General features: G+C 45.6%; 1 protein-coding gene across 5 annotated transcripts in view; it reads left to right on the forward strand.

Annotated features, from left to right (window-relative positions):
• ATP2B4 (ATPase plasma membrane Ca2+ transporting 4) overlaps window positions 1-13,790 on the forward strand; it is a 286,539-nt gene that overhangs the window by 141,790 nt on the left and 130,959 nt on the right. The window lies entirely within an intron of this gene.

Here is a 13,790-nt window from a genome sequence, read left to right on the forward strand (position 1 = left end):
GGGCCAAATCCTCTGCGGATCTGCAGCAGAATCCGCAACGTGTGCACACATCCTTAGGGTTAAGGCTAGGGTTAGGGGTGTGTTAGGGTTAGGGTTGAAGTTAGAATTGGGGGGTTTCCACTTGGGCTCTCCAAATGCAACATGGCATCTGATCTCAATTCCAGCCAATTCTGCGTTCAAAAAGTCAAACGGTGCTCCTTCCTTTCCAAGCTCTGCCATGCACCCAAACAGTGGTTTACCCCCCCCATATGGGGTATCAGCCTATTCAGGACAAATTGCACAATAAATTTTGGGGTCCAATTTCTCCAGTTACCCTTGGGAAAATAAAAAATTGGGGGCAAAAATATCATTTTTGTGGATAAAAATGATTTTTTATTTTTATGACTCTACGTTATAAACTTCTGTGAAGCACTTGGGGGTTCAAAGTTTCTTGGGGGGTCTAGTTTCCAAAATGGGGTCACATGTGGGGGGTTTCCACAGTTTAGGCACATCAGGGGCTCTCCAGAGGCAACATGACACCCGCAGACCATTCCATCAAAAGTCTGCATTCCAAAATGTCACTACTTCACTTCCGAGCCCCAATGTGTGCCCATACAGTAGTTTTCTCCCACATATGGGGTATCCGCGTACTCAGGACAAATTGGACAACAACTTTTTATTTTCACGCCCGGGCGTTATAAACTTCTGTGAAGCACTTGGGAGTTCAGAGTGCTCACCACACATCTAGAGAAGTTTGTTGGGGGGTCGCTGTGCATAGAGCTGTATGGCTAACGCATGGTAGCGAAATGCTACCATGCGTTAGCGCATACCGTTAGCGCTAGGGCACAAATGATGTCAAAAATGACATTAGCGTTAGTGCATCTGTTTAACGGATCCGTTAAACGGATGCCCCTAACGCAATGTGAACCTAGCCTAAAACAAACAATACTAATTGTTTAAAAATTGTAAGAAAGCAGGAGGTAAAATACTGGATGGCAGGTATCTGTCACCGCTCATTAGTTCACCTCAGGTCAGCCAGTGAAGTCAGTGAGGCTGCGCGGAGTCCCTGGCTGACCTGAGGTGAACTAATGAGCATGGGAAAAAATTCAGAAACTTTCCCACGCTCATTAGTTCATCTCCGGGCAGCCAGGGAGGCTGAGCAGAGGTGAAATAATTCATTCTGGCAGTGGTTTACATGGGGCTGATCTCATTAGCAACGGTCCTTGTGTAAACCATTTAACCCCTTCTGATGAATTGCAGCGGGGGACGTGACTGAGCAACGGAGAGGTAAGGATAGTGTTGCTTTTTTGTTTTATTTTTGTTACAGGTCTCTGGTTTATTTTTGGATTACCAGAGCAATAAATCTTGTCAAAAACTAAGTGTCTTTATTTCATTAAAATACTTTTTAATTAATGTCGGTGTGTGTTTTTTAACCATTTAATAGTCTAGGGTTAATAATGGATATGTGTTTAATTGACACCTCAATTATTAATCGGCTTAATGTCACCTTCCAATTGAAAGGTGGCATTAATCCATTAATATTAACCCATTAGCCACCGGTACAGGGCAATGGGAATAGTGAGGAGAAGTGCCAGAAGTGCCATCTTATAGATGCGCCTTTTCTGGGGTGTCTGGGGGCAGATTTTTGTAGCCAGGGTCCCTCTCAAGGCTATTAAAATCTACCCTCACTCACCTGCTTTATCTCTCTGGTTGCGAATCAACCCCTTAATTTAACACCTAGACGTCCCAAATTTTACACATAAACCTTAATCTATTTATTAGTAAGGGACATATAAAAAATACATGAAATGAAATGGTTTACTGTATGTAAGCCATGTGCCATTTCATGTCGGGTTTTGGAATGATTTTAACGAAGCCGGCAATTGATTTTGCGGCTATCCTACTGTGTAGAAATGGATGAAATATATATATGTGTGTGTGTCTCAATGACGTGTGTGTGTGTATATGTGTGTGTGTGTGTGTGTATATATATATATATATATATATATATATATATATATATATATATATATATATATATATTGTGGCAGGGCTAAGGGTCGTGTAATTGATGGGAGATATGTGTCTCATAAATGGCTTATCTCCATAATGTAAGGCAGAAGTAAAGCATACCAGATATTTTTATTGTTTTTGTTTGAAGGACCTGTGGTGAGGTCACAGTCTTGTGACCAGTCAGCTGCTGGGAACGTGGGTGTGGCTACAGCCTTATAATGTGACCTGCTCCTGAACCAGGGAGCTGTATGTGGGGAGGACTACACCTCCCATCATGTGCTGAGACTCGCGGTCTGAGTCTGCAACCACGAAGGTTTATGTTTTGTTTGCCTAAGCTAGAGGCTATTTTTGGTGATACGCTGTTTTATGGTTTATGACAGAAATAAACCTCATGAACTTTGGAAGAACCGGTCTCCTGATTGTCTCCCGCTGCACCTGAGTGAGTCACATCCCCACAATTGGTGGTACACGTGCGGGCAGCGGTCCCAGCAGAGACTTGAGACAGTTGCTGCATGTCCTGGGTGAAGTTTGCAGCGGGTCAACAAGCATTGCCTGGAATCATGGAGGACCTCATGAAACACCTGGTCCAGTCCCAGGCACTGCAGCAGGAAACCAACAAGCTGTTGTCACAGCAGATCCAGCAAAGCCAGCAGGAGCAGCGGCAGCAGTTCCAGCAGAGCCAGCAGGAACAACGGCAGCAGATGCAGCTTCTGGCAACCGCCATCCAGGAGGGCAGGACGAGCGCCCCAACCCCAGGTCGGGCTGATGCCACCGACGTCGAGAAGGCGGTAAGACGCGCATTACAAAAAATGACCACTGAGGATGATGTGGAGGCCTTCCTGACGGTGTTTGAGAGGGTGGCTGAGAGGGAAAAACTTCAGCCAGAGCGGTGGGCGGAGGTACTGGCCCCTTACCTAACGGGGGAGCCCCAGAAGGCGTACTTTGACCTGACGGTACAAGATGCCAGAGAGTATCCCAAATTAAAAGCGGAAATTCTCGCACGCTTGGGGGTAACAATGACTACCAGGGCACAGCGAGTTCATCGCTGGGCCTATCACCGGGACAAACCCCCGCGCTCCCAAATGTTTGACCTGTTGCACCTGGTCCAGAAATGGCTGCAGCCAGAGTCGGCTTCCCCTGCACAGATGGTAGAGCGAGTTGTGATGGATCGGTTTGTGCATTCTCTGCCGAGACCTCTACAGACTTGGGTTGCCCAGGGTGATCCCCAAAATGCTGATGAACTGGTTGGGCTGGTCGAGAGATACCAGGGGATGGAAGGTTCCTTGGGGAAGCAGCCCATTCCATATTGGGGGTCCCAGCAGGGGGTGGAGTCACAAAAAGGGGTGGTGCGTCCAAGGTCAAAAGGGGCGGGGGAGGCGGTGCCCAAGGTCCCCTCGGGTGTTATTTGCTGGAAGTGTCATGGGCCAGGACATATAGCGGCCCGTTGTCCCCAGACCACCGAGCAGATGGACTGCAGCATGGGACGCCGTAGTTCATACTACGCATATCCAGCTTGCAGTGTGAACTCGCTACCTAACAAGGGGCCACAAGCGTGTCCCGTGAAGGTGAACGGTCGAGCAGTAATGGCGCTTCTGGACTCCGGGAGCTTGGTGACCCTTGTGAGGGCCAGTTTTCCTCTAAACATACTCCCGGGTAAAAAGATTGGTGTTCGGTGCATACATGGCGATGCAAAGGACTACCCTATGGCTAGGGTGAAGATTGAAACGGCGCATGGCACCGAGTCGCATGAAGTTGGCGTTGTTCGAGACTTGTTGCATCCCATAATTATTGGCCGGGATTTCTGTCTGTTTTGGGATCTGTGGGGGATGGGTTCTGAGTGTGCTAGCAAGAGCAGGGAACCAATCCACCCCACTGAGGTATCGCCACCACCAGAGGCAGACGAGTTCCCTTTATGTGTCCTTGTTGGGGATGAAGAGGAAGGGTCCCCTGTACCTGACATCCCGGAGTTAGGGGTGGCCGGGGAGAATTTTGGGACTGCCCAACATAGGGACCCCACACTAAGGGAAGCCTTTAACAATGTCACCGTCATTAATGGGGTTGCACAAGAGCCGGGAGCAGACACAAGGTTTCCCCATTTTATGTTGAGTGGGGAATTGTTGTACCGGGTCACGAAAATAAGGGAGGAGGTGGCAGAGCAGTTAATAGTACCAGGCCTCTATAGACGAAAAGTGTTGGACATGGCCCATTCACACATCTTGGGGGGACACCTGGGGGTGGAAAAAACCCAGGAACGGATTGTACAGAGGTTCTATTGGCCTGGGTGTCACCGGGAAATAGTAAACTATTGCAGGTCCTGCCCAACATGTCAGTTAACTGCCCCCACATCTCATTTTCGGAACCCTCTTGTGCCACTGCCCATTATTGAGGTGCCATTTGAGAGAATTGCCATGGACTTGGTCGGTCCCTTAGTTAAATCAGCTCGGGGCCATCAGTATATATTAGTCATCCTGGACTATGCCACACGCTATCCTGAGGCCATTCCCCTGAGAAACTCCTCTGCGAAGAGTATAGCCCGTGAGCTGGTCCATGTGTTTTCCCGGACGGGTTTGCCGAAGGAGATCCTGACCGACCAGGGGACACCTTTTATGAGCAAGGTGATGAGAGAATTGTGCAGGGTCTTGCAAATTTCCCAGCTGAGGACTTCAGTGTACCATCCACAGTCAGATGGCCTTGTTGAGAGGTTTAACAAGACCCTGAAGAGCATGCTGAGAAAAGTCATAGAGGAAGATGGTAGAGACTGGGATTGTCTCTTACCGTATTTACTGTTTTCTATCCGTGAAGTTCCCCAGGCCTCCACGGGGTTCTCCCCCTTCGAGCTTCTGTACGGCCGGCATCCGCGAGGTCTCCTAGATATAGCCAAGGAAACCTGGGAAGCCGAAGTCACGCCCCACAGAAGCGTCATTGAGCATGTGGCACTGATGCAGCAGAGGGTTGCGAAGGTGATGCCCATTGTTAAAGAACATCTCCGCCAGGCACAAGAGGCTCAGGCCAGGGTCTACAACCGGTCAGCCAGAGTGAGGCAGTTCAATCCGGGAGACCGAGTTCTCGTGCTAATCCCGACGGTGGAAAGTAAGTTCTTGGCCAAGTGGCAAGGGCCATATGAGGTGGTGGAGAAACTGGGAGACGTAAACTACAAGATCCACCAACCCGGAAGACGGAAGCCATACCAGGTTTACCATGTTAACCTTATCAAGCCGTGGCAAGATAGAGAGCCAGCGGTAACTCCGTGCTTGCTGGGCAACCTAGAAGGGGAGGTTGGAGCCGTTACCATAGCGGAGACTCTATCGAAGGCCCAGAAGCAGCAGTGCCGGGAGTTACTCCAGAAAAACCGCGACCTGTTGCCGGGGTGCACGAAGGTGGTGGAGCACGAAATTCTGACCGAGCCACATGTGCGGGTGAACGTGAAACCATATCGTATTCCTGAGGCCCGGCGAGAGGTAATCTCCAAGGAGGTGCAGCGTATGTTGAAGCTCGGGGTCATTGAGGAATCCAAGAGCGGCTGGTCGAGCCCGATTGTCCTGGTCCCAAAACCTGATGGTGAATGGAGGTTCTGCAACGATTACCGGAAGCTGAATGAGGTCTCCAAGTTCGACGCTTATCCCATGCCACGCGTTGATGAGCTCATCGAGAGACTTGGACCTGCCAGGTACATAACCACTTTGGATCTGACCAAGGGATATTGGCAGATCCCCATGGCACAGGAAGCCAAGGAGAAGACGGCATTCTCCACACCAGACGGGTGCTTCCAGTATGTCCGGATGCCGTTTGGCCTACAGGGAGCTCCAGCAACCTTCCAGAGGGCGATGGATAGAATCCTTGCACCTCATAAGCTATACGCTGCCGCATACATGGATGATATCGTCATCTTTACCCCGGACTGGGAGACTCACCTGGAAAAGGTCCAAGCAGTGTTTGACGCTCTAAGAGAGGCGGGGTTTACAATAAACCCGAAGAAGTGTGCCTTGGGGAGAGAAGAAGCCAAGTACCTCGGATATGTAGTGGGGCGTGGCGAGATCAAACCCCAAATCAATAAAGTGGAGGCAATTCAAACATGGCCGAGACCTCTGTCAAAGAAGCAAGTTAAAGCCTTCCTGGGGATTGTGGGATATTACAGGAGGTTTATCCCAAACTTCGCCACAATGGCTGCACCTCTAACTGATCTGCTTAAAGGGACAAAGTCAGTGATGGTCAGCTGGTCCGAAGAAGCAGAGTCAGCCTTCCAAGAAATGAAGGGAGCTCTTTGTAAGCAGCCCGTTTTGGTGGCCCCAGACTTTAAACGTGAATTTGTCCTCCAGACAGATGCCTCAGATGTCGGGGTAGGAGCTGTCCTTTCCCAAGAGATACGTGGGGAGGAGCATCCTGTTCTCTACTTGAGTAGGAAGTTGACTTCTTGTGAGAGAAATTACTCAGTTGTAGAGAAGGAGTGTTTGGCCATAAAATGGGCAGTGGACACATTACGGTACTACCTGGTGGGACGGAAGTTTAGGTTAATATCCGACCATGCCCCACTCAGGTGGATGAGGGAAACCAAGGGCAAGAATGCTAGGGTCACCCGCTGGTTCTTAGCCCTACAAGACTTCAGTTTCCATGTAGAGCATAGGGCCAGGAAGCTACATGGGAATGCCGATGCCCTCTCCAGAATCCCTTGCCTGGTAGGTGAAAGTGCCAAGCCCCACGGCTTTAGGCAGAGGGGGGAGGTATGTGGCAGGGCTAAGGGTCGTGTAATTGATGGGAGATATGTGTCTCATAAATGGCTTATCTCCATAATGTAAGGCAGAAGTAAAGCATACCAGATATTGTTATTGTTTTTGTTTGAAGGACCTGTGGTGAGGTCACAGTCATGTGACCAGTCAGCTGCTGAGAACGTGGGTGTGGCTACAGCCTTATAATGTGACCTGCTCCTGAACCAGGGAGCTGTATGTGGGGAGGACTACACCTCCCAGCATGTGCTGAGACTCGCGGTCTGAGTCTGCAACCACGAAGGTTTATGTTTTGTTTGCCTAAGCTAGAGGCTATTTTTGGTGATACGCTGTTTTAAGGTTTATGACAGAAATAAACCTCATGAACTTTGGAAGAACCGGTCTCCTGATTGTCTCCCGCTGCACCTGAGCGAGTCACATCCCCACAATATATATATATATATATATATATATATATATATATATATATATATATATATATATGTATATATATATATATATTCTATGTGTATATATCCATTCTTTCTATTCTTTATTAAACCTGTCAGTGTGATTTTACTGTATCGTGCACTGAATTGCCGGCTTTTCTAAACGACATCGGGTGCGTATTTCTCGCAAGTCACATGTGTGGTCTGTATGTAATGCGTTGTTTTTGCGCACCCATAGACTTGCATTGGCGTATTTCAGCCGGAATACGCTGACAATCGCAGCATGCTGCAGTTGTCACGGACCGTAATATACGCGTGAGAAATATACGGCTGATGGGAGCTGCCCCATAGAGAATCATTGGTCCGTGTGCAATTTGTGGTTTTTACGCCTCTCACTCGTCCGTATTTCTCTCTAGTGTGACCCCGGCCTAAGGCCAGATTCAGCATTTAGTCAGTATTTTACATCAGTATTTTACATCCATATTTGTAATCCAAAACAAGGAGTGGGAGAAAAATACAGAAGTGCTGCACGTGTTTCTATTATACTTTTTCTCATGCTATGTTCACACGTGTTTTGCTGCATTTTATTATTCAAATTAAAAGCTGCTTTTTACAGTACCAGCAAAAGCTGTGATATTTCAGAAATCTCATGCACACACTAGGTTTTTATTCCTGACTGAATTTGAAAACGGCTGCTTTTTAAAACTGCAGCATGTCAATTCTTTCAGCCTTTTTGCATTTTTTTCACCCATAGAAAGAGATGAGTAAGTGCAAAAACGCAGCCAAAAAAATGTTTCCATCAGTTTTTGCAGCATTTTTAGTGAAAAACAAGCATGTACAGCAGGATGTGAAACATTTTTTTTTTGTGATTTTCCCCCACCCACCAAAATGTATTGGCAATTAGGACTAATAGAGTTTAATTAAAGAGGTTGTCGAGTACTTTTCCATTTACGACCTATCCTTAGGATAGGTCATCAATGTCTGATCGGTGGAGGTCCCGGTGGAGCACTCATGCCGATCAGCTGTTACTGGTGTCTGCGGCTGCCGGAGGTGATTTAACCCCTAATTATCACAGGTTGTCTATTATAGGGAAGGGTGATCAATGAGTGGAATAGGCTGCCACGAAAGGTGGAGAGTTCTCCTTCAATGGAAGCCTTCAAACAGAGGCTGGAGCGTCATCTGACTGAATTGGTTTAGTGAATTCTGCATTGAGCAGGGGGTTGGACACAGTGATTCTTGAGGTCCCTTCCAGCGCTAACATTCTATGATTTTAGGCCACTAGGCACCAAAACAGCCCTACACCATACTACCTTCAAAATGTTTCTCAGTTGGGATGAGATTTTGATGTTGGGGTCCAGTGTTCTGTCCATAGAACATTTTCTCAGACATATTGTGGAACACCTGGGTACTGTACTAAACACTTGAGATTGGGAACATTGTTGTTTTTTTACAGCAGTAACTTTCTACTTGATGCCCATCAATGCACACCATTCTTGTTTTTCTCTAATAGTATACAAATGAATGGCGATTTGTGCAGTTTTTCATTCAGTATATTGCTGTTACCTTTGGGTAATTTCTCATCTTTCACAATTGTAGACAATTTGTCTAACTAGCGATCAGTGTACATCATTGTCTTTACCAATGCTTTTCTACCCTTTTCCGTTTTCATGCATTTTATGTCTTCTGAAAGTTGTTTGCCATGGTTCACAGTATCCAGTTTGTCTTGAACAGATTTGCCAGATAACAACTTAATGAGCATTTCTAATCTGAGCACCCATGAAACCTGCATTTTCAATCAAGATCTCCCTAGGCGGATTGTCTGATAGTAATAAATATTGTAAAACAAACAAAAAAATAGCCTCACTGTGTCCTATATTATGATTCAGTTTGTCTTGCAATGTAGTGGGTCTCCAGCCAATAGTCGCGACCTGCGACTTATCATAAGAAAGAAATTTTGGCGAGTCCCTAAAATAGATAAAATCCTCAAAAATATTTCAAGTATTTTAAAAGATCATATAGGTTGAGGATACATCTCAACGCGTTTCTGGCAAAAGCCCTTATTCACTGAGATACAGATTCCTTGTGATACATGGTATAAAAACAAATGGTAACCAACCGTTGCTCAATGAACACACATGTTAGCAATCAATCACATTTTGAGAATAATTTGCATAATCAGCAAGCTAGATCCCAAGGAAAAAAAAGCTCCATAATCAAACCACCGGAATTTAATATAGATAAAAGTGTCATTTCTATAGTTCCTACCATTGGGGCATTTTGTGTCAAGTTTGATGATCCAAAATAGTTCTCTTAGGCAGGGCTGTGGAGTCGGTAAGCCAAACCTGCGACTCCGACTCCTCAATTTCCCTTACACCGACTCCAACTCCGACTCCACGACTCCGACTCCCACACATATTGCTTATATTTAAGTGAAAAATTTATTGTAGTACAATGTGAACCTCAGACATTTAATCATTTTTATGATCCAATAATCAAGATATTTAGATAGAACAGAATATATACAGCGCCTACAAGTAGTATTCAACCCCCTGCAGATTTAGCAGGTTTGATAAGATGCAAATAAGTTAGAGCCTTCAAACTTCACCCAAGAGCAGGAGTTATTAACAGATGCATAAATCTTACAAACCAAAAAGTTATGTTGCTCAGTTAAATTTTAATAAATTTTAAACATAAAAGTGTGGGTCAATTATTATTCAACCCCTAGGTTTAATATTTTGTGGAATAACCCTTGTTTGCAATTACAGCTAATAATCGTCTTTTATAAGACTTGATCAGGCCGGCACAGGTCTCTGGAGTTATCTTGGCCCACTCCTCCATGCAGATCTTCTCCAAGTTATCTAGGTTCTTTGGGTGTCTCATGTGGACTTTAATCTTGAGCTCCTTCCACAAGTTTTCAATTGGGTTAAGGTCAGGAGACTGACTAGGCCACTCCAACACCTTGATTTTTTGCCTCTTGAACCAGGCCTTGGTTTTGTTGGCTGTGTGCTTTGGGTCATTGTCTTGTTGGAAGATGAAATGACGACCCATCTTAAGATCCTTGATGGAGGAGCGGAGGTTCTTGGCCAAAATCTCCAGGTAGGCCGTGCTATCCATTTTCCCATGGATGCGGACCAGATGGCCAGGCCCCTTGGCTGAGAAACAGCCCCACAGCATGATGCTGCCACCACCATGCTTGACTGTAGGGATGGTATTCTTGGGGTCGTATGCAGTGCCATCCAGTCTCCAAACGTCACGTGTGTGGTTGGCACCAAAGATCTCGATCTTGGTCTCATCAGACCAGAGAACCTTGAACCAGTCTGTCTCAGAGTCCTCCAAGTGATCATGAGCAAACTGTAGACGAGCCTTGACATGACGCTTTGAAAGTAAAGGTACCTTACGGGCTCGTCTGGAACGGAGACCATTGCGGTGGAGTACGTTACTTATGGTATTGACTGAAACCAATGTCCCCACTGCCATGAGATCTTCCCGGAGCTCCTTCCTTGTTGTCCTTGGGTTAGCCTTGACTCTTCGGACAAGCCTAGCCTCGGCACGGGAGGAAACTTTCAAAGGCTGTCCAGGCCGTGGAAGGCTAACAGTAGTTCCATAAGCCTTCCACTTCCGGATGATGCTCCCAACAGTGGAGACAGGTAGGCCCAACTCCTTGGAAAGGGTTTTGTACCCCTTGCTAGCCTTGTGACCCTCCACAATCTTGTCTCTGATGGCCTTGGAATGCTCCTTTGTCTTTCCCATGTTGACCATGTATGAGTGCTGTTCACAAGTTTGGGGAGGGTCTTAAATTGTCAGAAAAGGCTGGAAAAAGAGATAATTAATCCAAACATGTGAAGCTCATTGTTCTTTGTGCCTGAAATACTTCTTAATACTTTAGGGGAACCAAACAGAATTCTGGTGGTTTGAGGGGTTGAATAATAAATGACCCTCTGAATAAACTTTTCACAATTTAAAAAAAAATTAAACAAAGAAATAACATTCTTTTTTGCTGCAGTGCACTTCACACTTCCAGGCTGATCTACAGTCCAAATGTCACAATGCCAAGTTAATTCCCAATGTGTAAACCTGCTAAATCTGCAGGGGGTTGAATACTACTTGTAGGCACTGTATTGGTGTACTACCCGGTTTTCATTCTTTTTGGTACCGATACGATATGGATAGACAGATATGGATAAATGGATAGATAGAGCAGATTTCTAATCTGCTTTTGCTATTGAGTAACATTATCTATGAGCTCAAAAACCTTTCAGGTGATGCAGTTTATTAAAAAGATGATAAACTTTTGCAGCTGAAAAACGTATCCTCAAAAAACACAGGAAAAACGCTGTGTGTGAATGTAGCCTTAGATCAGGAATAGAACAGCCATTTATAGGACATTTCATAACTTTCCCAAACTCCTATGAAAAAATATTCAGCACATCCTGCATTGAATTACTGTACCCAATTTATTATATATTTTCGGAGTCGGTCCATTTTATACCGACTCCAACTCCGACTCCGACTCCACCAAAATGAGCACCGACTCCGACTCCACAGCCCTGCTCTTAGGAGGAGTTTTTTCTTCCACTCACTGCCTCTTATAGGATTATCCACTCTTTCTATCCCATACAATAACAAATTAGTTAATTCCCCTTATGTCTCTCTACAAAGTGTTTACATGCTCCTGAATAGGATGCATTTTTATTTTTGATGTTGGTAACACGTTCTGCCATCCTTTTCTTTAATTTACGTATTGTGCAGCCAATGTATTTCATTTTACATTCTTTGCAAAATATGCAAAATACAACATGGTTTGTGTTACAACTAATGAATCTTTTGATCTCATTGGCTGCATCAATCTTTTGAGTTTGCAGTGTATATTGACACATAGTGCATTTGGGACATGCACATTTAAAAAACCTTTGCAGCTTAGCCAAGTTTTCTTATTACTTTTTGGAGGCATGTATAGACTTGGGGAAAGAGTAGCACCTATTGATATCCCTTTTCTCGGCACACATACTAATCCATTTTCCAGGATTTTATATAAGTCCCGATATCTGACTTTTTATTGTTTTACATCTCCCATAAGAAACAAATCTAAGAAACTGAACTATAGAAAACCTATCAGTGGGAACACCACACTTAGAGCAGACCGCTGCCACCCTGCACACACTGTGAATTCCATCCCTTATGGTCAGCTAAATAGAATCTATAGAAACAGCTCTGATATCACACTATTCCATGAACAAGCAGAGATAGCGACATCGAGACTAATGGAAAGGGGATATAGGAAAAAATAAATTGATACAGCAATAAAAAAAAGTTCTTGTAAGAAATACTCGAGATGATGGTATAAATAGTAATGACAAACTAACAACAAAATGTAACAAAATGAAAAATAAAACCATTTTTAGTACTCTATATAGTTGGCAATTTCAGGAAATAAAAAATATTGTACATAGATATGTCCCTATATTATTCCAAGATCGGGACTTACCGTATTTTTCGCTTTATAAGACGCACCCCAAATTTTGAGGAGAAAAATAGGGAAAAAACTTTTTTTAATAAAATGGTGGTGCATCTTATAGTCCATGCGTATTATTGCTTACTGGGGGTGGTGCTGGAGGAGGCCGGAGTGGAACATTGCTGCTGGGATGAGGGGGTGTTTTGATATGCAGCGTGCCTCTGCCGGTGTCTGATACTGCCGCCGCCCTCTGTCCCCTGATGTTTGCTGCCCCGGCACTGTCCCTCGGTGTTTGCCACCACCGCCGTGCAGGCATGAAGCGGCAGAGACCCCCCCACGCTGAACGGGACAGAGCGCGGCGGTGGCGGCAACCACTGGGGGACAGAGCCTGGCGGTAAGATCCGGGGGACAGCGCCGCGGCAGTACTGGGGGACACCCCCACGCTGAACGGGACAGAGCGCGGCGGTGGGGGTAAGAACCGGGGGACAGCGCAGAAGTGGGGGTGAGAAGCGGGGGACAGAGCGCGGCAGTGGTGACAAGCACCAGGGACAGAGCACCGCGGCGGCAAGCACTGGGGGACAGAGCACGGCGGTGGTGGCAAGCACCGAGGGACAGCGCCGGGGCAGCAAGCATCAGGGGACAGAGGGCGGCGGCAGTATCAGACACCAGCAGCGGCACGCTGCACATCAAAACACCCCCTCATCCCAGCAGCAATGTTCCACTCCGGCCTCCTCCAGCACCACCCCCAGTAAGCAATAATACGCATGGACTATAAGATGCACCACCATTTTATTAAAAAAAAGTTTTTTCCCTATTTTTCTCCTCAAAATTTGGGGTGCGTCTTATAATCCGGAGCGTCTTATAAAGCGAAAAATACGGTAAGTCCCGATCTTGGAATAATATAGGGACATATCTGTACAACATTTTTTATTTCCTGAAATTGACAACTATATGGAGTACTAAAATGTTTTTATTTTTCATTTTGTTAAATTTTGTTGTTAGTTTGTCATTACTATTTATACCATCATCTCGAGTATTTCTTACAAGAACTTTTTTTTATTGCTGTATCAATTTATTTTTTCCTAACTTATTGATAAACCATATCCAGTTTGGTCTTTCCTGGTTTACTGGTCCCTCAGTGGGTTGGGAATTAGTCAGTTTATGATGTTATAGCTCTGGAACGCTTCAACGGATCAC

The sequence above is a fragment of the Dendrobates tinctorius genome, unplaced genomic scaffold (genome assembly GCF_039654945.1).
Source record: "Dendrobates tinctorius isolate UK_male_01 unplaced genomic scaffold, ASM3965494v1 ptg000304l, whole genome shotgun sequence".
Taxonomy (NCBI): domain Eukaryota; kingdom Metazoa; phylum Chordata; class Amphibia; order Anura; family Dendrobatidae; genus Dendrobates; species Dendrobates tinctorius.